The sequence below is a fragment of the Cyanistes caeruleus genome, chromosome 1, assembly GCF_971803275.1.
Source record: "Cyanistes caeruleus chromosome 1, bCyaCae1.hap1.1, whole genome shotgun sequence".
Taxonomy (NCBI): domain Eukaryota; kingdom Metazoa; phylum Chordata; class Aves; order Passeriformes; family Paridae; genus Cyanistes; species Cyanistes caeruleus.
The window spans coordinates 115,515,271-115,542,535 of NC_141701.1; the positions used below are offsets into that span (position 1 = coordinate 115,515,271).

At 38.3% G+C, this 27,265-nt stretch overlaps 1 long non-coding RNA gene across 1 annotated transcript; it reads left to right on the forward strand.

Annotated features, from left to right (window-relative positions):
- Positions 1-4,445: 4,445 nt before the first annotated feature.
- On the forward strand, positions 4,446-20,682 carry LOC111923471 (uncharacterized). Its single transcript, XR_002861100.2, has 3 exons — positions 4,446-4,522; positions 5,241-5,330; positions 20,059-20,682. It is a non-coding gene; the product is annotated as an uncharacterized LOC111923471 (long non-coding RNA).
- The last annotated feature ends 6,583 nt before the right edge of the window (positions 20,683-27,265 follow it).

The window sequence follows — 27,265 nt, forward strand, 5'->3', positions numbered from 1 at the left end:
TGATGTGAGAGGTCAGTAAGTAAATGGTATAAATATGATGATCTAAAATGAAAAAAAAAGGACTGACCATGTCAAGAAATATTGTATTTGAAGAGTATTCATCTTTATTTTAAGATAAATTATATAAAATTATATAAAATTAAGAATAGCTAAATAAAGTTAATATAACTAGAAGAATTACATCTGTCATTTTAGTACTGAAATATTACAATTAGCTCTACATTTTAAAAGTTTAAAAGACTTCTAGATGCCGAATCAATGCAAGGATGCTGTTGGTAAATTTAATGTCTCACTTCATTATCTTCCATTTTCACAAGGAATACCATAACTGAAAGGACCTGCCTTTAGTCACTTCTCTTTTAATTGCCAAACATCCAGTAGCGTATGGCTCCATGCTTCCTGAAAAGTGAAATTGTGCTGCTTAGGAGCCCCTGTTTCTGCTTTTTACTCTCAGTAAACAAATAGTTTTTGGAGTCTTTTCAAAGCATCCTGGGGAATTTCTAACTTGATATCTTTTTTCAGCAAAAATAAACGACATTTTATGAACATTAGACCAACAGTGAAGAGCAAGATCTAAAAAGATTTTCAAAACGGTAACATTATTTTGGGTAGATATGAAGCACAGACAAATTATTTGGTTGCACAAATCATTTTGAAAACACATGAAGTCAGAACCTAGACAACTTTATAAGTGTCCTGGCTTTGGGGTTAACTCTCAGCCATAAGAAATGTCTTCTTTCTACTAACAGGTGTCTGAATTTTCATTTCTAAAGCTGACTTCAGCACAGTTCAGGCTTCAAGACTCTAAACTCCCTAAGCTCCCAAGAAAATAAGAGTGGGCTTGTTTGTCAAGATGCATATGAAAGTGTGAGCCTATACTATGTAAAATGTTAAGTATTTTTTTGACATCACATCTTCTCCTGTTCTCATTGTTTATCTCTAAGTGCCATTCCTTCAGTGCCAATGAATCATACAGAAGCTGCTCTGCTGGAATTCAGTACGTGACTAAAACAGTAATACTGATAAATCCTATCTTAAGCTAGCTGAAATCTCAAACACAGTGAAGGGTTTAGCCAAGAATGAGAGCTTTATGGCCTCTCACTTCTACAGGTTTATTAAAATTCAGGACCATTTAGTAAATGTAACTATCTGGAAGATGATTATTACATAGCCTGACCTGAAATGTCAGTGGCTGAAAGAGTCTGTACTCCAGACTGAAATTTACATTGGTATGAAAACCATAATGCTCTGAACCTTGGGACTCCTGATAGCAGTTGCAAAAATCTTTGATTTCAATAGAGGCAATTTTTTGCTCTTAGTGGATGAGGCTTTTTGCAGTCGTGCTGTGTACTGCAATTAGATGTCATTCAACTCTGATTCAGTATTGATACTTTGATAAAGAAACTTGGCTGAGCATGAAACGTGATTAGTGGCTGCCTGGTTTGTGTGGTCAGCTTCATGCTGGGACGATGCTTGGGTGGTGAATTAAGAAGAATTGAAAGAGTCAATGTAAAGAAATTGGTGGACTAATTTGACCTTTTTCCTTGTGCAATGTTCTTAAATGGAACTTCTGAGGTATGAAAAAGCTGGGACATTGAAGAGATCCTGGATAAAAAAGGTAGGGACCTTGAAGATTCTGAAATCTTAACTTTAAAGTTTGATGAAAAAGAATTCAGAAGACATTCTTTGGATTAGATACCACAGTGATTTTGTAGCAAAAAGGCACACTGTCAATACACTGACATTTTTCCTGTTCACAGCAGAAATCAAGGATTTGACACCCATGATTAGAAACAAGCATAGTTAATAATATTCATTGCATAGGTATTGGACACTCAATTGAAGGACACAATAATTTTCCTTGGGACTCCATGTCTTCAGGTGTTCATGAACTTCAGGTTCATACCAGCCAAGATACCACTGCATTTGGTCAACACCTGGTTCTCCAGAAAGGATGTCCATACTTTGTTTTTATTACACTTTGATTTTTCTTCTATGTTTTTTTATTCGTTGTCTTGTCTCTCATATGAATGAATAGAATCCATAAAATTAAATATGCATTTAAGAAGTATGTAATCATTAATGCCCCTGTTGGGCCATTTTTATCATAGTCAATAAATTGTATAAAGAATTTAAAGCAGCAGAGCCATAGTAATGGTGAAATATTGTGAAGAGAGAGCATCTATGCTACAGTGCTCTTTACCTAATCTAGAGTTTTATGACACAGACAGCTCTTTTTTTCTTCCATACTTTCCTGAAATATTCATCTTTTGGGATCCTTCAAAGGTTTAATCAAATTTAAATGTTATTTCTTATGTTCAGTAAAAACATCTATGTATTTCTGAGTGAAAAAGCAATATCAAAAGGGATAAAACCCACAGACCATTTTCTCACTACAAATGCCTGCAGCATTTGTTAACAATGTTAGCCCTTTCTCTGCTTGCAGCTCATGGTTGGCATTTACCACGGGAACTGATCTCATTGAGACATGTATCAGGTGAAAACTGTGAGTTCAAAACACGATCTGTCAAGTGCAGACATTCATTTGGGGCACAGCAAAGTGGGAGATGAGAGAATATAGGCAAAACTATGCCTTTGTAACAGCCTGCTTGAACTCTCTCAAAACTGCCTGGTGGCATGATGGGGAGAGGCAGAGGTTCTTAATGGGGTCATTCTGTTGTATTTATAACACATAGGATGTAAATTTGAAAAAAGCCTTGATTTGAGGATTTTTAACCAGTGCTTCAGTGTGGGGGATGATTCCCCACCTCTACCCACCCAAAAGTGTAATCTTTCCTGCAGACATATTTTCAATGTAGACTTGCCATGATATTGTTGCCAATCAAACTGCTGCCTGAATCTGATTTTTCCATTGGAATAAAACTATTCATGTCAGTTTTGGTACAAAAAAGGGGAACCCAGGAATTAAAAATGAAAATGTAATGAGCCTCAAGTTGGGTCACTTTTTTTTTATTCCTGCGTTGCTCAAGTCCTACCAGTTTGTTGAAATCTACACATCAATCAAAGAGAAAATGCCTGTTTCTTTCTTCTTTTTTTACTGTTTCTATAGTTTTAGACAGGAGACGGAAACAGCTGTATCTCTTTATCCAATGGTTCACACTAAAGCCACCATGTAGTCAACAAATGCCTGCACATGTATTGCCTCTCTGCATACACACAGATTTATTCCCTCCAATCCTTCTGCTGAATCACATTTTGTGACTCCCTCCACGGCATAGGATACTGCAAGGAGCATTTAAGAGGAAAAGAAAAAACAAAACACCCACTTATGGTCTGTATAATGTGGGTGTATAGTACAGCACTTCTTTATCCCCTCCAGTGGCATAATCAAACCACCTGACTGGAGTCCTGCATTAAGCCCCTCATTACAGTGTTGGCTGCTTTAAATGGTGAGCACTGAAGCCAGTTTTGTTGGCTGTGCTATAATTAAACCTTTTCCCTAACTGTGTGAGGGTCTCTGTTCTCCACTGGGGGATTTTCCATGGCAAGTGAATTCCTGGAGTAAAACCTAGAGCTTTTTTCACCTCCTTATACAGCTGTGAAAAGCAATAGGAAAAAAAAAAAAGTAAATTAGCCTTTCATGTTTTATTGATACCCATGTTCTATCTGGCTGTCAGGAACTTCATAGTGGCAGCAAATACTTCAGAAACTCTTCAGTTCTGCTCTTTGAGAAGGGATGCAATGGATCACTATCCCATGCAACAAATATTTAATCCACAGCAGTATGTAAGTCATCTAGTCTTTGCCACCAATTCATTAAACTCTAAATTTGGATAACAAAACCTAGCAGGACCCAGTGACAGCACTGGAGATAAAGAGCATACACATTACATGATGTGTCAAAGATCCTTCAGAAGTTAGTTCCAACAGCAAGTGCCAGAGAGGGTAATAGTTCTGGAAATTAAATGCAGGGAGGATCTTTCTGAGCCCAAGTGTGAGAACAAGTTTAGCCCTGCCAAATACACTGCAACTCTTGAGAACAGGAGAAGTTTGTTGCTATTCTTGAACAATGTTCTTCCAGCTATGGAAAATCTCCAACATTGCAGTGAAAGATTTCAAACCTGAGACCAAGTAATTTATCAGATTAATGAAATATTCTTCCTAGAGCTTACAGATAACCAGCATAAGCTCTTCATTTAGTTATGCAAGGCATAGTTAAATTCTGGGTACTAGTTTACTGTCAGTAGTACCAACAAGTACTGACACTTTTATAAAAACTGGCCTTGGTACATTCACCCTTCCAAAACACTGTAAATTTAGATGACATTTTTATAAGTCCAAGAGTAAAATTTAATGGTCTGGTAGTTTGTAATAATAGTTTTGACTGATAAATAGTCAATATAATATCTCTAATTAAAAAAGGGTGGTGGGAGGTGACTGGGGCAATTATTTCGTACTATTTAAAACACCTGATAGCTGCCTGAGGGCTTTTTAAAGGTCAGACTTACCAACCACGTGGAAAAAAGGCAGTGGGCTAGAAGACAGCTGAGTCTTTATGAAGGTAAGTTAGGTTAAACAAAATTATAAAAATTCTAGTAATTTCTTCGTTGGGTAAGTGTAGATTAATTGCTCTAGATTTGCTTAGGTATTTGAGACTGTGATCCATAAAAATTATTAATTTAATTAATTGTAATTAGACAATTCAAGTAATTTTGAAAGAAACCAACTGAAGTCTGTATGGGTTATGGTGCAAGGTGAAGTGTTAGGCTGGAGAGAGAAAGTAGAAGGCAATTTTAAGTTGCATCTGGCTTTACTGGTGATTTTGCACACAGAAATAAAGCATGTGCTCTTGAAATTTTTTGATGACACACATTAGGAGCTATCATCAATCAAGAAAGGAACATGATATTTACCAGAAAGAATAGAGTGATACTTGAGAACTGATATAATAGAAAGGCATTGTAACTCAATAGGAAAGAAAAGGACAATCATGTATTTAGAAGCTAATAATGGTTAGCTCTAAGAACTCAGTAGCTGTAAACCACTAAAGAGCACAATGTACAGTTATCACTATTTGTGCCAATGAGTTACAAATTTGATATAGCTGTTAAAAACAAAATCAAAAATATTAATTGAGCTATATTTTGCATTATCCCATTACAGAATAAAAACTTTATCTTTCGATAACATCATTGATTCATAATGAAGAGTAATTAAATCCTTTCAGAAAAGACATGAGGGATGAGAAAATAATATAAAATTTTTATGGTTATAATAAGGATGGAAGTCTAAGCATGATTTGCAATTGCTCCCTCTATGATGGGATGGAAATGGTGGTAACCAACAGGAAGAGAAGAAAGCTACCTATGGTAAGAAGCTCTTCAAGCATAAATTCTCGAACTGATGTCTATAAATTTACCAGTGAAAATTCTCTGGAAATTAAAAGATACTTGTAAGTGCTAAAACACAGAAAAGGAGTTGAGCAGGCAAAGACTGAGGTGATCCTCAGGTGGGCTCTGTCTTGGTTATGAATGTGGCTCTGTGCTGTATTTGCTGTGGCAGCAGCTAACTGGGTACAGTGTGCTAGTCAGCAAAACTGTTCACTTTTCTGTCTGAGCATACTTTATTGTGTTGCTCCAAAATATGTTAATGACTTTGCTCAAGACTTGATAAGTCAGGGAGAGAAATATACAAATTATGGCAGCTGACATGTCATAGGAAAAAGATTTTTGAATCTTCCCCAGGGTCTATTTAATCTATGTATTCACATAATAATAGTAGGAAAATCTGAGCATAAGTATAAATGTTTGGTGGTGGTTTTTTGGACCATGTCAACTGGAAGAGTCTGTCATATTCTTGCTGAAATAGGATTCAGTCTAGTTTTCCTAGACAATCTCATGTCAAAATACATCTGTCACGATCAGTTGCTAAGCATAGGTCACGCTTTTAAAACAGACAGATAAGTGAAAATATTTAACAGTGCTGGAAGCAGAAAGTAAGACTAGTTCATGAAAACATGCAGAGATTAGCAACTATTTAAGACTTGGTCATCTTTTATTTTGACTTGGGACATTTGGGCAGAGCATCCCATAGGGAGACAGATACTTGTTACCAAGTCCCTGCAACAGAACAAGGGGATGAAATCAAAATAAAGGCCTCTCAGTTCTTCTAATTTCAGACTCCTTCCTGAGGCTGCTGAATCCTGTGAATTGTGTTCCTAAGTGTGGGAGTGTCTAGATGTTTTATGACTACACTAGGTGGGTAAGAAGCCATTCCGTTGAGCTGTGGAGTTCCAAAGCTCAACAATAAAATACAGACCTTCATGAAATTACTGCACCAGTCTGTCATGTCTGACTCTTAACACTTAGCATTCAGTTCAGACTTTAGCTAATAATTAGGTAAATAAATTGCCACTTGACACCTGCCTGTGTTTTTCAAACCTTCCTCTGCCAAGAAGTCAAAGATTGCACCTTTCAAGGAAGAACTGGATATAAATGTCATGCTGTGGCACACTGCAGATACGTTTTTACTCTCTGCTCAATCCTGTATTTTGCAATCAACCAAAAAACCTCAAACTAAACCACAACAACCAAACAATCTCTTCCAGCCAAAAAAAACCCAACAACCTGTGAGTCAACACTCAGCAATATGTTCATTATGTTATTAGTTGATTTAGAATAGTCTTCCAAATGAAGCATGTTCAAAATATTTTATAGAACTAAAAGCTTTGTGTGACTGCAGTACAAAAACATAATCCAAAATGCTTTGGCTAAAAAAGGGAAGCCTTCTGTTTTCCTTACAACTGAGGCCAAACCAATTTTAATTTCTGACATCTTAATTAAATACAATTTAGACTGAGTTTCTCATAAAAAAAAATACTCAACATCTGTAGATTTCCAGTTTAGTCCACTGTTTTATCCTTAATTTGACCATCTTAAGTATAAGAAGAGTTAAATTCCAAGTCTTCATAGATTATGCCATCTGTTAATGGAAATCTATATTTCAGAGCTATGCAGAGCATATTTAATAATTTGGCCATTTTACAAATTGGTCATTTTACAGCCTGGCCATTTCTTATTTATTTCTGCAGCATTGGTGTCTAAAGGTTCTCTGCGCTCATAAAACAAGAATTTCATTTTATGGCAGAAGACAATTCTTAAAAGTTATTTTCATTACATCCCAGCATAGCTTGAGAAGCTTTTGCAGTTTTTAATGATTAAGAAAGGAAGAGACTGTCCATCTGAGATATGAGATTCAAGTTCATCTGACACTGTCTGGAGACTTGAGCTTGTGCTGGGACCTTGGTAAAGCTGTTAGGCACTAAAGCAGTTCCCCAGCCTCTGGTTTAGTGGTAGGTGAATTGATTCCTTCATTACTATACACAGTAGTGTATAGTAAGTGTACTACAGGATGAGATGACTTGTGCACTGGAAGTGCTTATTTTCCTCACAGACTGCAAAGGAAATATTAGATGATAAATGAGAGGTAGACATCTGTGCTGTACATGTCTGAAATTCATTAAAAAGTTAAGCAAATGTTGTATGTCATGAATTAATCCTGTGTAAACAAGTTTCTCTTTAGTTCAGGGTGGAGGACAACCAACATGAAGTCCAGGATGTGGTAGAGCAGTTATGGAACTGAGTCTTCCATTTGCAAGATGAGTGGGGAAAAAAACCTAAATATCCTTATTAGTAAGTTTAGTTTGTCTTAAAATGGAATAATTTTTTTTTGCAGTGAAGTTGGCACATTGTAAAGACTAGGAAAGATTATATAGACTCCAGAAATTACATAGTAAAAGGCTATCAAAAGGCAGGGAAAGAAATTGAGGTGCTGAGCTTTACATACAATTGCAAAGAATGATGGAGCAAAGGAGGTTGAATCCTTTTCCTCCTACCCAACATTTCAGTGAAACACCAGTATTGGCAGCATGGGATCATCAGGCTAAAATAAAAAACAGATGAGTGAAGCAAACACAGGGTTTGTTGGAGACAGCAGCAGTAAATCTTAATAATAAATTATATTTGGCTTATAAAAGTTTTCTAAGAATGGTATGCCTTCCTTACTTCTAGCACCACTCCTAGGTAAGAGAGTTTATCCTATCTGTTAGCATCTCAAAAGCTTACTGATTTGAGAAACCACAATTGTCTAAAACTTTATCAGAAGTCAGGTGTTTTCTTCCACTGAACAGAGCTGTTGGATGGAAATACCGTTTTCAGTTTTTGTAAGGGGCTTTTGCAGCCTTTTCTAAAGCCAGAGGCTGATTGGAAAGCTCAAAGCTAGACTCTTAGTTGTTATAAATAAGCATAGCCTCATTATTTTTCTAGGCCTATAGCGATTTTTAGTGGCTGAGATCTGGCCACGAAAAGTTTAGAATAATAGTGTTATTTTCAAATCATATTCAGAGAGATGACCCCTGTTAAAAATACTCGTATTCTGCTGTAAATATCTCCTGTCTTACCAGAGAGAGAGTGATTGAAATTTCCTGAAAACTGCTGTTTCTGCTTTTCTCTGCTTTAGCGTCAAGCTCCTATAGATTAATTCATTTCCTCATTCAAAAAACTCTTATTTTCTAAACTATCTAGCTATTGACTGTTTTGTGTCATTCTGAAAGAAATGATAATAACATAATATTATTTTATGGAATCAGGATCTACCAATTGTCTTGAGCTTTTGCTTGGGTGAGGTGTGTTGAATAAAGCTTCCTTATTTGGCCTAAATATCTTGGTGTGACCAAAGCACAAACTCCTGTGTCCCAGTACTGCTTTTGGTAGCATGAACATCTTGTAGCTATCAAAGGGTTAAATTTCTGTGTCAGTGTGTGTTTACCTTCACCTTGTTCCAGTCTGTTACTCTTGGTGGTAGGTTAAGGTGGAGAAATCCTTGTCTAGTGAAGGCACCATACAGATCCAGCTTTGTATGTTGACAGTTCCTGATGCTGGGGAATTTCTCAAGGTGGTTCTGCTGCTAAAAATGAGCTCTAGGAAGTGCTGTGGAGAATAGGATCCTATTTAGTGATGGGACTGTCATGAAACTGGTGAGCAACCACCAGTTACTGGGTTTAAGTATTACACTGACTAGCAGGCTCAGTCGGCTATAAATAATCAAATACTTCCATTTGGTAGTATTGCCCAAATAATATTTTCCATAAAAATAACATGAAAGAAAATGTTTACATTCATAATCACGTAACTCCCTGTCCACTGAAGAATTAATCCCAGTTTTCTGACTGCCCCTAGAACTCCTCACCCATCTTCCTAAAACAGATTTCCCTGGTTTGTGTTTGTGTCTTTCTTTACCCTCTCCCAAAATCATAGAGCTAAAGAATCCATGCTGGTGACAGCCCTTCTTAGGATAAATTCCTTTGCTGGTATTGTCCTGGAAATCATTCAAGCCAGTAGGAGGAAAAATTTCTTTGTGGGATAGACAGTGTTTTATTAAGAGCCTGCCCCAAGAAAAATGGCTAAAAATGCAGCATCTCTGCTCCTAGCAAGATGTCATTTGGGGTACAATTATTGATTACCGAGAGAGACACTAGGCTGTGTGTAGTATTTGTGTTAGGAAGTGCTGAGTTAGCCAGCATATGGATACAGCTTCTTCCTGCTTTGACTTTGATATTTTATGCCTTATTGAACTTATATTTCTTATAATTTGCATTCTGAAATCAGGGAAAGCATTAGACTTATATTAGCACAGGACTATGCATGAACATTGTCAATACACCTGTTATGGCCAGGATACCCTGCAGGAGGGAACGCACACACTTGTATCATTCAAGTGCTTGCCAAGCTAGAGAGAAGGAATTTTGGGGATCATACATGTTTGTTTAAGGGTTGCCAAAATTCTGCTCAAATCTCCTCCTAAATCTTTAGTTCCTTTTCTTGGATCCCACTATTATGGTCTAGCTGCTAAAATCTCCAGAGGCTTTGACAGTGTTATATGTTCTACTCTACAAGTAGTATTAGAGAGCAGAGGGGGTGACCAGAGTGTCAGAGATCATAGATCTTCTTCCCAGGAGTATTCAAAAATGAGCCTAGAGGGACTGGCATGTGTGGATGTGTAATCCATCTGTGTGTGTGCACAGGGGCAGAGAAAATATTGGGGAACTCTTGCTTTTATCCCACTTGGCTCACAAATCACTAAACTCTTGGCAACATGGAGATTTAAAACACAGATAAGCAAGGCGGCAAATGATTTAATATGGATTAAAAAAACTAGTGAAAGTGCATGTCCAGTATCTGTGGAAAGTTATTCTGATTTCCCCATTTATTTAAAAGCATGTGCTTCTGCCCAATATTGACCTATCTTAACCGCATCAGACTTTGGTGGTGGTTGCCCTGGAATTAATATATTTCCTTAGTTTCCTTTCCTCATTATTTATTTTTCTCTGTTCATTCTATGTTCCCTGGTTTAGCTGTGTTACCAGAAGCTTGCCTATTTCCACTTGTTTCTGCAAACTGCAGTTAGTCCATCACTAAAAACATGCCAGCACTGACTGACTTGGCGAAATCTCAGGGATGAGAAAGGTATTTGGGTATGTAGTCATGTATCTGGTCTGTAGATCAGTCATGTATTTCCTCTTTTAAATGCTGGTGTGCAATTTGTAAGATGTAAGGGTAATTTTGAGATAAACATGAAGTATTTAGCCACTTAGAGATTAGAAACCTGATTTTTTCCTCATCATCTTACAGGTGTCTCAGACTACTGCAGTGGTTTCCACAGCAGATGTACAAAGCAGCACAACTGCAGTAATCCCTTAAGGTTTTGGAAACTGAAACTCGGGTCCCAAGAGGATCACATAGTTATGTTTTTCCCCCCATACGTGCACAATCACTGGAAACTAAAATCCCTTTTCAACTGTTGCTTAACTCTAAAGATGCCAATGGCCTATCTATGCCGCAGTTGCCAATATTCAACCATGAAATTATAGAATTCTTGAGTTTGGATCATGGTAGGTCATCAAGTCCAACTGAAAGCCAGGCTATCTTCAAAGTCACATCAGGTTGTTTGGAGCTGTGTCCAGCTGTGTTTTAAAAGTCTCCAGCATTGGAAACTCCACAGTATCTCTAGGCAACCTGGTTCAGAGCTCAATCATTGTGAGATTTTGGTTTTTTTTTTTTTTCTGAAGACTATTTAAAATATCTTATTGTCAGTATACACTGCCTCTTGACATTTTACTATGCATTTCTGGAAAGAGCATCTTGTGTCTAAGTAGCCAGTACTCAGTACCCCCCCATTATGCTTTTCTAGCAAGCAAAGCAAATTTCCTCTCTTTTGTGTCATGTTCTCTACACTCTACACCAAATTCCTTGTGGTGTGCTCATATTTGTCATTGGTGGAGACCCAAACTGGATGAAGCATTCCAGGCATGGCTGCACAAGTGGTAAATAAAGGAAGAAAATCACTTTCCTAGATATTTTCTCTTTTCAGCTTTTCTCTTGTCAGCGACCAGCCCTGGCTCTTATAATGGTGTGCTGCTGACTTTTATTTAATTTGACTTTTACTGGAACCTCAAATACTTTCACAGAATTATTATCTAGTCAATTTTCCCCAAACTTATACAGTGCAGGGGATATTATCTCTTGGGTATTATATCTTCATACCTGCATGACTGTATTTGGTTCTGTTGAACTTCATGTGGCAGCTGTCAGCCCACTTCTTCTTTCTCTTAAAGTCCCTTAGTGGGACAGCCTTGTCCTTCAGTTGATCAGTCATTGTCCTTTTTTCCAACTTGTAAGGTCCATGAAATTGCTTTAAGTGCAATTATCCATGTCATTGATGAGATGATAAATTGTATTGGTCTCAGTATAGATCCTTAAGGAATGTCATTCCTTGTAGGCAGTTGATTAGATTAGGGTTTTGAGATAACAGTTCAGCCAAGTTTTCACCTACCTTGTAATTTGCCTCTAAACTCTACTACTGAGCTAGGAGATCTGCAAGGCATGAAGGCACCTCAAGCTTTTATGTGGCATTTTTCACTTTCCCATGTCCCTTGTCTTTTTCAGCAATGGAACATGGTTTTCCCTGTTTTGGTTTTTTTGGGTTTTGTTTAGGGGTGTTTTTTGTTTTGGTTGGTTTGTTTTCCCTGCGGAAACACTTCACCTTGTACTCACTTCTCTTTCCAGTTTCATCTCCAACTCTGAGCTTCCTGATTTTCCCCCCTCACTCATTGCCTCATTGCTCAGGCAATGTCTTTGTGACTCAGAAAACCAGAATCATGGAATTGTTTGGGTTGCAAGACACCCAAACAAATGATCAGCTGATCCAACTCTTAAATCAGCACTGCCAAGACCAACATTAAACCTGTCCCTGTGTGCCAGTTCTGATTTTTTGAATGCTTCCAGGAATGGTGATTCTACCACTTCATTGAGCAACATGTATCAATGACTGATACCCCTTTCAGTGAGGAAATTTTTTCCTAAAATCTAGTTTAAACCTACCCTGGTGCAAGTTGAGGCTGTTTCCCCTTGTCCTTTTACTGGTTGCCTGGGAGAAGAGATTGACTCCAATCCTGACTACAGCCTTGTTCAGGTAGTTGTAAAGAATAATAAAGTCTCCTTCACGATCCTCCTTTTCTTCAGGCTAAACAACCCGTTTCCTCAGCTGCTCCTCATAAGACTTGTACCAGCACCAGCTCATTGCCCTTCTCTAGATTCACTCCTGCACCTCAGGGTGTGCCTTGTAGTGAGGGCCCCAGAACTGAACACAGGATTGGAGATTCAGCCCCACTGGTGCCAAGTACAAGGGGCTGAGTGCTGGCCACGCTGTTGCTGATACAGGCCAGGATGCACCTGGCTTTCTTGGCCACCTGGGCACATGCTGGCCCAAGTTCAGGTGGCTGTCCACTTGTCATCCCCCCCCTCCCCAAGTCGTCTTCTGCCAAGCAGCTCTCTAGTCATTCTTTCTTCAGCCTGCAGTGCTGCTGGGGTTGTTGTGACCCAAGGGCAGGACCTGGAACCTCACATTACTGAACCTGATGAAACTGGTCCATGGATGCAGCCTGTCCAGATCCCTCTGCACTGCCTTCCTACCCTCCAGCAGATCAACACTCCCTCCCCTTGGTGTTGTCTGCAAACTGACTGACAGTGCACTAGATACCCTCATTCAGACATTGCATTGGTAAAATAATCAGAACATGTCCCAGTACTGATCTCTGAGGGACACTTGTCACCAGATGCCAACTGGATGTAATTCAGTAATTCCATTCACAACCACTCTCTGAGTTCAGCCAGCCACCAGTATTTTACCCAGCAAAAGGTATGCATCTCCAAGGCCTGAGAAGCCAGGCTCTTCAGGAGAATTTTGTGGGAAAGAGTGCCAAAGCCTTTCTAGATTCCAGGTAGACATCTACCTCTGCTTCCATTTCTTCCATTTCTTCACAGCCCTTCTTTTTCTTTTTTTTTTTTTTTTTTTTTTTATTCAATCCTTTTTTCCTCTGCTGAGCATAACTTACTGCACATCGTTCAAACAGCTGGTGGAACTCTGCTTTGAAATTATGGAAATTAATTACCATTATCTCCTCCCAAACTATAAAGGGATTACTTTGTCATCTCTATTGTCCACTTAGAAATTCTGGTGGTTTTTGGTTTGTTTTTGACTTCTGTAATATTGCTGCTTTGAGAAGAAACCATGTCAGAAATGTGTAGAGGTATTAAAGAACTTTTCTCAATACTTTGGGAATTCATCTATGGCAGCATATAAAGATTTTGTCTTTGTTGACATAACTTCTATGACTAAAATGTATCAGAATAAGATTTGTCTGATTAGCAGTGTCACCCTGGGAAGAGCTGACATCATTTAATTGTAGGATTTTAATATATAAAATGATTGCTTTTAAATGTTTAGTCTGGAGCAGATTTTGGAGAATGTACTGGAAGGTGCTTCACGGTCTATGACATGTCACAACCATGCTATGAAATAAAAGTATGCAATGGTGAGCAGCATGAACCCGAGATTACGGTTATTATGTCACTAATGTGGCCATTAAGTTTTCATGTTAAGATTTATTATGCTGTCATTACAGCACTTTTGTTTTTGATGTATCAAACCACTACTACAGTACATATTTGTTGACATCTCATCTGTTTTAGAAAGGCAAATGATTACAAGTTACCAAGGAAACTAATAAGCAGTATGCAAGAAATAGGCTGCACAATTTGTTTTGCTGGATAGCAAGTCACTGCTGTTTTAATGTCAATTAAATTACTCCTACTTCTCACTCTGATAAAATAAAAACAAACCATGTAACATATTTTTAAAAAAAACATAGCTATATCCATTTAGTAACTGGAAATGAGCTTATATTGTAGCTTATACAGATGGAAGATAAAGAGCGATGCAATTTGTTAAAGGTTTTGTGTACTTTATATACAAAGTTCTTTATTTTATGACTATAGAAAATCTTTCATTAAGTCCATTAGGCTACATGATCACAGATCTCAGAACTTGAAAGAGTTTTTAAGACTGGTAGATGCAAATTTGCTTCCTTACTTCTAATTGCCTGGACAGTTTAATAAAAGGGAATTTCATTCAGATCTGCGGTTGAGCTGTATTGTGAAAAGAGAAGTTTGGAGTAAATCAGATCAGTGGAATTGAAATTGATTTAGGCTGGTGACTCAGCTAAAACAGGTCACCTGCCCAAATTCCTGAGGAGCTGTACAATGCTAGGAATGAAAATCAAATAGTTTAATTCTTTTGAAAGCAAGAGGGGATCCTCAGGGGACTGTACATTTTGAAGCCATAATAGCTGTTGTTAAGCACTGTTATGTCTATTTTCTGTGGAAGAAATATTAAGGACTCTGTGTAGCCCTAGAGAGCATTTATTCATGGTTCTGACCTTTGAGAGGAGGACCATGAATTTTTAAAATAACGTTGGGTATTCTTTGTTATTTTTTTCTGCCCTGTTCTCCTGAACCTTATGTATTCTAGATAGTTTGGCTCAATGAGTTGTACCACATCCCCTTTTCCATATTTGTAGGCTTTCACTCTCGGTAAGTTCCCCATGATATTTGCAAGGCAGATCAAATGTAAAGCAAATGCTGCTGCTGCCTACTTGCTGCTTAAATTGATTGTCAGTGGTCATGGAAGGCCAGGAGGGTGTGCGAGCTGAGTCCCAGGGGAGACAGGCAGCTGAGCAGGACATGCCTACCTACAGTGGAAGGAACAGAAGGCGGGAAAAGGTCAGCATTTTGAAGATATAATATTGTGGGGCATTGCTACCACAATGAATTTGTCAGATGGATTTATTTTCTCTCTTGTTGGATTTGCCCTCAGTGACAGTATCACTGTCTTCACTGTAACACTTGCTCATTACAGTTTATGCAGAACAGATCCATGTCTGCTATAACCAGGACTAGACCATCTCATATTATTTGCTTTGTGTACACCTTAAAATAACTGGTTTTTTCTCATTACATAAGTAATACTGAAATGAAAATAAACATGAGTGCTATTTGATACTGAAAATTTTCAAAAACATTGTATTATCTGTGTAATATATCTTAATGTCTTAAATAGCTAGGAAAGGTGGTGTGCCTGACCCTTTGGCTTTGAAATTCCTGAAGCCGTGGGAGATGTGAGAACATCAGCTGAAAGCGGTTTTAGCTGCTTTCTGTTTGGATAGCATTTCTTCAAAAGTATTTTTGATGGTGGGATTGGTGGGTGTTGACCAGTTCTAAAATGAAATCCAATAATTTCCTGTGGCAAAATTAGATCAGTGAGCTGCCTAAACTGCAGGTGCTGGTATTAGTGAGGCAGTGTGCATGAACAGCAGGGGATAGCTGGATAGGGAATAAAAGAAGTGGATATGAATGAATTGGTGGAAAGAAATAGATAGGAATGGTATGTATCTAGAAAACTAGAATAACGTAATTATTTCTGGGTTTTCTGAACTTCTAGTTCTTCTTTCCATACCATATGTTGAAAGTAGTATTTGCACTGGTCCTGTCAATAGACCTTGTCCCTCTCAGGTTTGACTTGAATATCTGGGGATGCTTTTGCAAAAGTCCTCGTGGAAAATAGTGAGGAGATAGCTTCATGGCTACTTTTTTAACATTCTTCCACAAAAGATGTGAAGTTGCTGAAACTTGACTGTGCAGAAAAGTTAGAAAATCTCTTTGTGAAGTATTAGATGCAACAGTGTTTATTTTACTGGGTATATGAATATGAAGCTTTCATTTTGTTTTGCCCTGTTTGCAAAGACTGAGAATCTAAATATGAGATTATTTACCAAATATTCCTTGAATTTGGAAGGTAGATTAAAGGTATGCAAATGGACTAGGTGTGTGAAAGTACACACTGCAAAATTTACAAAGATGGAGTATAAAATTCAGAGAAAAGTTTCCTGCAGAGGTAAATGTCAACATAAATGAGAGACTGTTGCAACAAATGCAGCTGTTGAGTGTTTAAGGAATAGAAGTTGAACAGAATGAGACTGGAAAAAAATAGTCATTCTGTGGCATCTTGTAAAAAGTAACCAGAATTAAAATTAACACACAGTATAATCAGAAAAAAATTATGAAAAGACAAAATGGAAATACATTCAATAATGGTATTAATCAAAGACAATAATTATGGGATGATTTTAAACTTGTCAATCAAACTTTAAACAAAAGAAGAAAGTGGAGTAAAGTTTAGATTCAAATAAAGGAATTAAATTATATATAACTCAGACAACTGTTTCTAGATTTATATAAGTAGAAGCCAGTCCATAATTTTCCCCTGTGGAATAAAGATGAGAATTTCAAAGGATTACTCCTGGCTAAATGCATTTTACATAAATGCATAATGCAAAAGTATAAGCTGCAGGGAGAAACATTCTGGTTATATACAAAGTTAAAATTATGTGACATTTGAAGTATAGCTCAGAATATACATATATGGAACACTGAGTGTTTATTTCTTGGACTCAGATCAACAACAAATTGCTTTCATGGCAGCTGCTTTCACAAAAATCCCTTAAGGGTCAAGAGGTTTGGGTTTGTGGAGGGGTCTTCCCTAGCAGAACTGAACTGTTCTTTAGCTGACAAGAGCACAAGCCAGTCAAATGTGGAGGGGTGGGGGCAAAAGGAAAGCAAAATAGAAAAACATGTTGGGGCAACTAAATGAATTGTTTTTGAAGGCATGAATTTCTTCAGTGTGCTAAGGGAAAGGGAATGACAATCACTAAGATGTGGCTGGTTTGGGCAGCACTTGGAGCAGAAATGGTGTGAGCTTCCACACCAGTTTCTAATGTACTTTCAGTAAAGTGAAAAGGGCATGCTGAGGAGAATAAATGAAATATTCATGTTTTCCTAATGAGCATCAAGGGTCCCTCAATTTTCTGTTTGATATTACTCTGTCCAGACAACTTGAAATTAGATCACAGGTGGGAAAGCTGCAGGGAATAACATGGGATCACAGAATATTCCGAGCTGGAAGGGACCCACAAGGATCATAAAGTCCAGTTCTTTAAGTGAATGGTCCAAATGGGGATGGAATGTGTGACCTTGGCATTAATAGCACCATGCTCTCACCAACTGAGATAATGCTTCAATCTATCACAATGATGATGAGGTGATAGCAGAGACTGGCAGGAACCTGTGGGAAACAGCAGGGAGGCTATGGACTGGCAGGCTGGCTCCTAGCAGCTGACCATGTTTACTCACCAATGGCTGTTTACTTGTCACAGACATAGGAGCTAAAGAGATTTTTGAATTTGAAAATTCCAATTCTAGGGGAAAGCCTGAGGGGATTTTAGAAATTGTTGTGGTGGTGCTGGGAGACGGCAGAATTAGAGATGCTAAAGGATGGAGAGTAAATGACAGAAATGAAGTCTGTTTCTTACTCATAAGAAGGGGTGATTTACTCTCATTGAAAACATTACCATTGAGGAAAATAAATCTTATTTTAGGCACTTGGGGCTGAACCTTTCAAAGGTGCAGCTACACTGAACTGGAAAATTCCCTGGCAATCTTGCAAAGCCACTTTTGAGACAGCAGAGGCTCACATGAAGTACTCCAGGCTCCTGAAACAAGTTCCTGCATACCACTTTACATCTATTTGGAAGGTGGAAGGGCAGGAGCAAACACCCTCTAAAGCTAAGGAAGTAAAACTGTAGTCCCACTGCTCTAGGCTCAGGCTTGCATAAGCCTTCCATAATTACTCTGAATGTGCAAGAGAAGAGACCTTTGAAAATGTTTAACTAAAATGTAAGTGCTAAGGTTATTTATGTAGGCAAGGAAAGGGAAATGCTCTGTGATTCTGCATTAGGCAAATGCACTGAGATAGTTTCTACTTTATTTGCTATAGGTGTGGGATATTTGTTAGAGACAGGGCTCTTTCCTCTTGTGCTGTTGAGTAGTCACTAACTTCCGTGGACACATGAACTATCTCTGTGGCTTCAGTTCTTTGAATAATTAACTTTTCTGGGTAGCTTCTAGTTTTGGAACATGTAATAAGGAAATCCAAAGGTGCCTTGATCAGCCATTTTGCATTTGTTTTTGAGAGAGGGAGCATACTACCAGCCTTCAAATTTGGTTTGTGAAAACCAGTATGCAAAGTCTAGTTTTATGGTCTAACCTGGTAAAACAAGATCATTTTGAAGGCAGAGGTCAAGGTTTTACCTCCCTGTGAAGGCAAATTTAGCAGTCTTAACAACTGTTCTGGTTTGGCACAGATTTGTGAGGAAAGTCCTGAATAGGGTCCCTCTAGAAAGTAAATTCAAGGAGCCCATTCCCCCACTGGTTTGGGAGACATAAATCTCCTTCAAGAAAAATGGAAAAACACCTGTTTATTTAACAAGCAAATTCCTCACAAACATGAAAAAATAAGGTTGAACAAAAAAATCTCTCGCTGTTGTGTTCACAACATGAAAACATGAAGATGAGAGATGGCAAATTCAGAGAGAGCTTCTTGTGGACTGGCTCAGTCTCTCATCAGTCCTTCTTGCACTGGAAAACCACGTCCCTAGCCCCAGTGGGCCACAGGCGTGAGCTCCCAGTGCTTTTCTGGGTTTGCAGTCCAGGACTGGGCTGAATAGTCCCAAGAACTAGTCTGGGGAACTCCTCTGCCTTGGCTAGCTAAAAAAAACTAACTAAAAAGCAAAGGAGAGCTCTCTCCCACCGTCTGTGCTGCAAACACGCACTGAGAGAGTGAGAGCTGAAGCTCTTACCCCTGTTTTTGAATACAGTTGTGAAAAAAATTCCACTGCTTTTCCTTCTTCTCGTCTTCAATCTCAAATCTAATTTTAAAGGTGCAGGGCAAAATATCCAGTGTAAACAGAACAATCAGGGATAAAAGCATTGTAAAGTCACCCTAAGATACCAATACAATTACATTTTGCATTGCAAGTGAACTTCATAAGAAGAATTTGTTGGATGATACAGGAAGCAAAGGATAAACCCAAATGCTACTTTCAAGGAATTTTAGATATTAGTTATGGTCTTGGACATGGAAAAAAAGAGTAGACTGAAACTTGAAAAACACTTTGATAGGGTCTATAAGAGTAGACACAACAAGATTTTAGCAAACTTTCCTAATTACCTGCTATTTATATCAAGGTAAAAGCACTTTCACAGTTAAAAACATGTACTGAAACAAGAATCCTACAGAATCAACTGCTGCTCTGCAATAAAAATGACTGGAACAAAATCCTTTAATATTATCCTGTCGTAAAGTCACACTTTATTTTTTTGAAGCACTGCTAGTTGTACATGCTGTCTTACAGAGTCAAGTCTTTCACTCAAATTCATTGCCATGCATTTGGGTGGGAAACTATTTTTAAATAATGAAACACCAGAGATAAATCACTATCATTAGTGCAGAAGGCAAGGTCTAGAGTGGGACCATGCACTTCATCCACCCTCGGTACAAAGTTAATAATCTCCCTTAAAGTTTTCTATATTTCACTTCATTAATCTAGACAAGGTGGCAGAATGAATAATTTGAATTCAAATCCCTGAAACTGAAGGAAAAGGATCAGTGCACTAGCTGGCTCTTGTTCACCTTTGCAGAAATATATTATTTTAAAAATACGCTTTGGTTTGAATTTCAGTGCTTGTAAAAGGTTGAGATATACAGATTGAGACACTGACCTTTCCTTTTCCTCTTTGGACTAAATAGATCACAAGCAAGGCCATGCAATCATCCAGAGACAAGAAAAAAGGAGGTGAAGCATACAAGTGTTTTGGTGCTGTAAGGATAAAAGTCACTCTTGCAATTCTCCAAGGAGAGAAGAGGTCATGTGTGGAACTGTGGTGAAAGCACCCTGGGAATTTTCTAAAAGGCCCTGAATTACTCTTTTTGACAAAGCAATTAAAATATAAAAAACAGAGGAAGTCACCCACTACATACAAAAATTTATAGAGAATGGAAGGTACTTTTATCCTGTCAGTATGATTGAGAGCTGAGCAAAGTCCTCACAAAAAGGACTTGCAGCAGAAAGGACGGCAGAGTTCAGATCAGCATTTAATGAGGCGAGACAACACAGAGCAGCACAAGTCCAGTGTTTGGACATCAAGTTGTGATTGCAGTGCTGGCAGCATGACCACAACCCAGGACCATCCAAATTTGCTACTCTAACCCATGTTACCAATACTGCCTTTCTCTGTTCCACGTGATCTTGTGCCAAGGTGCAAGGAAGGTCCATGGACACTTAACTTCATATTGAGGTACTTTGTACTTCATTAGCCTGGAGATCTGCCTGCACTCTTCTGTCTAGTGAAAGAAAGGTAAACTGTTACAAAATATCATAGTGAGAAATTATAAACCCAGGTGTATTATACAGATTATTGTGACCTCTGTCCATACTGGAGTTAACATTTGACCATGTCAGCTTGCATCAAATTCCACCTGAAAATGTTTCCTGAATCAAGCAGAAGAAGAATGCAGGTTCTAGACTCAGATTCAGGTTGTGAGGGGTGAGCAATTGCAAATGGCTTGGAGAGAGGCTGTATGCATGCTGTATGTTGTACAACAGAGCTCTGTCTCTGGAGAGCCTCTGGAGCAGGTCAGGATCTCTGTGGGAAAAGGACAGCTGAATGATGACTGTTTAGGCATCAGACCACACACGTTTGCCCAAATCCAATTTCAGAACAGCTGAATGGCTGATGTAGATGATCTAATAGCTTTTTAATAGACGTAGGTTTGTGTGTCGATTTACGACCTTCTCGGTCATAATTGGATATGACCAGCCAAGCCCTTCCAGGGCTTTTTCACATGGTGCCTTTAAGACCTGAGAACATATGGGGTTACAACTATGTTTACAAAAATTATATATGCATATTGACTGGTGATTTTATCACCCAAGGGCTACGTGTAAAAAATGTATTCTCTCTGGCCTCGTAAATAGCAGTGTGCAGTATTGACTAGTAGAGAGGGGTTGTCTCACTCATTTTTGGCCAGCACCAAAACATTCAGTGTTTCAAATACTGTTAAATTTTTATTTTAAATATTTGTTATTAAATAAATTTAATAAACAGCAGACTGCTGTCTGGGAGCAGCATGGCAGACTGTCCTGCAAAGGGAAGGGAATGGGAAGCCAAGCACAATTCTGCAAGCCTGGGAATGACTTCCAGGCTCAGCTAAGTGACCATGCTGCAATGACAAGTCAGGCCTATGGCTAGGCTGGGGGGCTGGTCCATAGGTCAAGGACTAGGATTAGATGGAAACCACACCGTGGCTCAGGGAGGATCTGAGTGTGAGAAAACCTTCATTTACAACTGGCTCCCAAGAAAGTTGCAGAGGGGCATCCTGTTCTGGGGCTGTCTCCTGCTTTTCTCATTACAGCTTCCTGAAGTCAACCGGCGGTGTGGTTTGGATGCTGGCCCCAAACCCACACAGCTGAATCCCTGGGTGTAGAGGATGGCTGGTGTCCTGCTCACCTCCTCACTGCAGTAAAAGTAGATGAGAGGCTCCTGCCCACACACTCCATTTCTAGTCACATGAGACAGGCTCTTTGAAAACTTGAAAAGTATAATTTGTCGAGGTTTGTTTTCTTTTCTTCTCCTGAGCCTAGTTTTCTGCCTGAAGAAAATGCAGTGTTAGCAGGTCTGAGTGCACATGCAGGACAAATGATGTGGCTGGAGACTTAGGTACTATTGGTTGTAAGTTCTACCAGGAGTGACTTCAGAACTCCAAAATGCCCATGTATCCACACAGCCTGTGGATACCTGTTGCTATACAGACACCATCAGCTCTGCCAAACACCAAACCATAGGATAGGTCAGGTTGAAAGGGACCCACGTTGAGGCATCTGCTTCAACCTCCCTGCTCACGGAGGTCATAAAACAGGAGCCCATCCAGATGCTTCTTGAATATCTCCAGTGAAAGAGACTCCACCACCCCTCTGGGAAATCTGTTCCAGTGCATGGTCACGTGGACAGTCATGAAATTGTCCCTCTTTGGTGCACAGGGTGGGTTCAAACAGAGAGAGAGACTCAGTGAGACAGCCCTGCAGGATCACCTTTTGGGTCCTGTTGGGCTCTGGGCAATAAGATGCATTTCTGTATTGGTTTTTGGATTTTTCATGGCAAAATCTTCTATAAATTGAAGAATTTATAGAATTGTGACCACAACACAATAACACTAGGTGAAGTAACTCAGTGTCAATGAACCTGATACAGTATCTGAAATCAACATTTTTATTCAAGCATTTGGCTAGCTTATGATGGGACAGGCACAACTGGAATAGATTTAGATGCATATGCTGAGGTTTCCCATAATTACATAAATAAGATTTTGTGATACTCTTTTATCCCATTTGGTTTGTGGTAAGTTATGTAAGTCCAGAGATGAGTGAGTACTGCCACTGGTCAACAGAACTGGATCTACCTTTGTACCACTAGACTTTTTAGAATTGTGGGCATTTGTGGTCCTCTTGACAGTCAGCAAGAGAGGGCAAGTTCAGTTGTGAGACCATCCTGACAAGGGTTTTCCTGACAAATGATTCCCTCATGAGAGTTTTGACATGTAATTCAAACCATACTTATGGCATGTATACTGCCCCCTGATGTGCTGTATCCTCGTGAGCAGGTTTGGAAAAAGAGACAGCTGCTGGAGGAAGAGCAGGTGGCATTCCCATAGCACAGATAAAAATGAAGAGAAGCGAAATCTGTATGAACAATAAGATATAATGGCTTACATGCTTTCATTAAAGAAGAAGGACAGGAAAATCCTGCTTAAATCAGTCACATGCAAGTACTCATCTCAAAATGGGGGTTGAAAAAAAGGCTTTTTAAGCTACATTTCTGGTGGAAAGTCTTCAGTATGTGAACAAGAAAGTGTGTTTCTATGAGGTTTGCAAAGAGCCCTGGTTACTGAAAATAGAGCATGACAATCCCTTGTTAGATAGAGGGTTTGTGAGGATCTCAACATGATCCTGAGTACTGTTGTTTATCATATCTGAGTGTTGCTATTCTGTACACTGGGGGAGTTAGACTGGGCACCTGAGTGTGACAGAGGTATATGCTTAGGATGTTCGGGACTGCATCAGTCAGGACCAGCCTGTGTTTTATTCAGCATTTTAAAACAGGCAAAAAAGACCTGAAGGATACCTCTGTCAGATGCTCTGAGCGACTCTGAATACCCTAAGAACATGCCAAGAAGTATATAAATGTCTGCCTTTTCTGCCAATTTCTTCCTTGATAATGAATTTATTACAGTAATCCTTTTTTTGGGATTCACCCCAAAACCAAAAAGCTCAAACAGCTGATCTATCCCAGAAAACCAGAGGAATAAAATGAGGAGAAAGGGATTTACTTATATATTTCAAATAGTATCCAATGTGTGTTATATAAGTTTTATATGCCAGGAAGGCCTTGCACATCTTATACGTGCCTTAAAATCCCTAGCATGGCTACAATTCAATAGGGACACACTTGTGTTAATCCAAAGCATGTCATGGTGCCTTAATTAGAAAAAAAAATAAAATCTGATGACTGGGAGTAGTAGTAAGCATACTTCAGAAACCAAACTCATCCCCTCTCCAATATATGCCTTTGTTGTGTTTCTAGATATGCACTCTGCCTTAGTCACTTGTTATGCTGAGTCCAGCCTGAGGACTTTGCTCTGGATCTCACCAAGCTGTTCTTGTGTTCATACACTTGGACACAAACAGATGGCTTCAAGAGTTGTGTCATAAGTGATGGCAAGGCTGCATTTCCCCAGACTGTGCCCTTTGGGTATTCCTTAACATCTCAGTAGGAGCTTCTGCCATTTTTGTGTTTTTGTCTAAGGTACGGTTTGTCATTTATTTACCTATTTACTGGTAAACTTGTGAACATAAAAATAAGGCACCTTTTTTGTTCATTAAAAAAATAAATAAAAATATAAGCTTGGGCACAAATATAGTACACTTAACCCTTTTGATATTATGTTAATGTTTCATTGCTTTTATATTTCCTGCTGTTTCATAAGAAAGTAAACATAAAAATATTAATAATAATCCTCCATAGTGGTTCATTGGGTTTTTTATAATACCAGATGTTGAGAGCTTAATCTTTACTTTTTGAGTGATATTTTTTTTTCCTATGAGGACAATTTTAGAAAAGGTGAGGAATCGAGCAATGAGCACAGACGGGAGCCAGATACTGAGGGCAACTTAGTGCAGGGACTTGCCAAGTTTCCTACTTCCCCACTGGGAAGCACTGCACTTTCCAAGTCTCAGATATCCAGAGGGGAATTTTCTGGCTCTTTGGAGCAAGTATAAAGATGATACAGTGTCTTTTTATCCCAATTTCTCCTTCATCAAAACTGCAAATGAAACCAGCCTGTGACTTTCTATGAAGCTGTTAAGATTGCATTAAAAACTCAGATAAAGAATTTAGAACAAACCTATGCAAAAGAAATGCCGGTGACTGCAAAGCAGCAAACCAAACAAGAAAACAAAACTTGTCTAGTTGTATCCTACAGCTCTGAACATATTTTGCCTAAAATTAAAGGTTTTAAGTACCCTAAACCTGCAAATTATAGTGTATAATGTTGCTTGGTTTGCTCGTGTCTCTAGACATGCACCTGAATCATTCAGAAATTAGTGCTTCTCCAAAACCTCTTTTTTTGTTGTTTTTGTTTTTCTTTTTTTTTTCCCAGACATTTACTATCTTCTGTCAGGTATAGAGATTTCTTAAGTTGATAACATGGTGGAAGTTATCCTGTTCTTTTGAATTTCACTGAATTTCATTAATAACAAATGACAAGCACTGTTCACATTAGTTCTATTCAAGAGAAAAAAAAAAATTAAAGAAGAGCTGGTGAAAAATTGTGCTTCTTATCAAATGTTTGAGAATCCCTGAAGATTGATTTATGAAGAGCTGTAGTGAAATGTGTCAGATAAGTGAAGGATAATGGAAAATGATCCATTCCTTTGAGCATATTGTGGCAAGGACCTTGGGGAGCACTTTAGAGCAAAACATAACCAATAGACTAATCCATGTATTTTCTCTGTGGAATTTTTTATGGACATTGCTATCAATATCCATTGATATTTGTGTGTTTATTTTATACATGTACAGAATAGCAGGTCACATTTGTAACAATGAATCTGAATTCTATATTTATACACATCTATATATATATATGTATATATGTAGCAGGAAGAGAATCTGAGTTCCTTCTCTGCTTTGCATATTGAGCTGAGCTGGTAAAAGCAATGTCTCTGAGAAAATCTATTAGGAGACAGGCAGACCTGCTAGTTTTACCTTTCTTATGTGGAGCTTCAGTTCTATGAACTCTCAGCACAGGAGGAGCACCTCAAGTATTAGTTGTTTCCTCCTTATCCCTATTTAACTATTGGAGCAATAGTGTGGCCAGGAGCTTCTGCAGTCTGTGGAATCATAACTAAAATACAGGAAAATTATGAGCTTCTGATATCAAGAACTTATTGTCCCTACATGTTGTGACAAGAGTGGGAGGAGAGGAAAGACTTGGTGTGGAAATGTAGAAAGAAAGAAAGGGGCTGAGCTTTGAGGTCCAATCTGAAAAGGCAGAAAATTGTGATGCTGGAGAGCTTGTGCTGAGGATCAAGGGCAGGAGAAATCATCTTATGTTTATAAACAAAAAAAATGGAAAAAAAAATTCACATTCTCTGGCACAGTTTAAGGAAGAAAGAAACAAAGATGCAATGCACTCTGCAGCAGATTCAGATCACAAGGGGCATGTGATAGCTTGTGGTTTGTGAGCTGCTCTCATGTGGGCTTTATTCTCACAGATGCTCACCAGCAGAAGGATGAAAAGGTAGTATCCCTGAAGCAATCTCTGTTATGTCTCATCTCACAAATCATTGCAAAGCTGGATGAATGGGAAAAGCTAGTAGATTATTTCAGTACAACCCCATGAAAAGGTTTCTCAAGGAGGAGTCATATAATAAAGCAAACTGTTAGTGGTCAATAGAATTTGGAAACTGAAAGTAGATTAGCAGGGAAGCCCAGATAAACTCAAAAATATTAAATAGTTGTTCAGAAAAATTACACAGGCTGTTGATGGGCTTTATTAATTGCATTCAGTGGGGTTGTTAAAAATAGAAGTGAGAAAAGGACTAAGACTGATGCCAGCAAGTATTTAGACCTAAACTTACAGCATAAAAAAATAAAACCAAATTAAAAGCGATGTTGCCATAATGGCTGGATAATTAAACAGATGTTCTTGCAAGTAGAAGCCGCAGACTTTTTCAATGTTTGGAAAACTGAAACACAGGGAAAAGATCTGCAATGAGTCCTGATGGTGTTATCAAACAGAGGATGTAGAAATAACATCTTGAACTTTGCTGATCAGGTGGATAGATCATATTTGTGCAATTGCATGATTTACTAAAGGCACAACTAATAAGTTCTCCTTGCTTTTAATTTTGCTCTTTCATGTAGCTTGAAAAATCTTTTTTGATAAAAGTTTTTTTTCAGTTTATGCTGCCTTTTTCAGATCTTTGTTCCTGTCAATATGTGAGGCAAGAGAAAGTATTTGTGGCACCTAAAAATTTAGAAATTGGGAGATATTATTGTTAATATTGTTTTTCTTTTAAAATTTTAATTTCTTTTTATAATCAATGGTACTAAAATGTTGGGGTGGAACCAGCAGAATAAGCTACAAGCGGTACAGTGGTCTGCAGAAATCACTGACATTGTTTAGGATTATGGTCTATCCACAGTATATTTCAAGTATAAAGATTCCTTTAGATATATGTTTTATACACTCTTTCTTTAACAGAATCATAGCCTCATTTTGAGCACCTTGACTTATTAAGAAATATAATAATAAATAACATATTTGATTTCCCAGCATTTTCATGGAGATGTAGTAATAGTGTATGTTGTGAATGGTCAAATTGTTACCAAAAGCA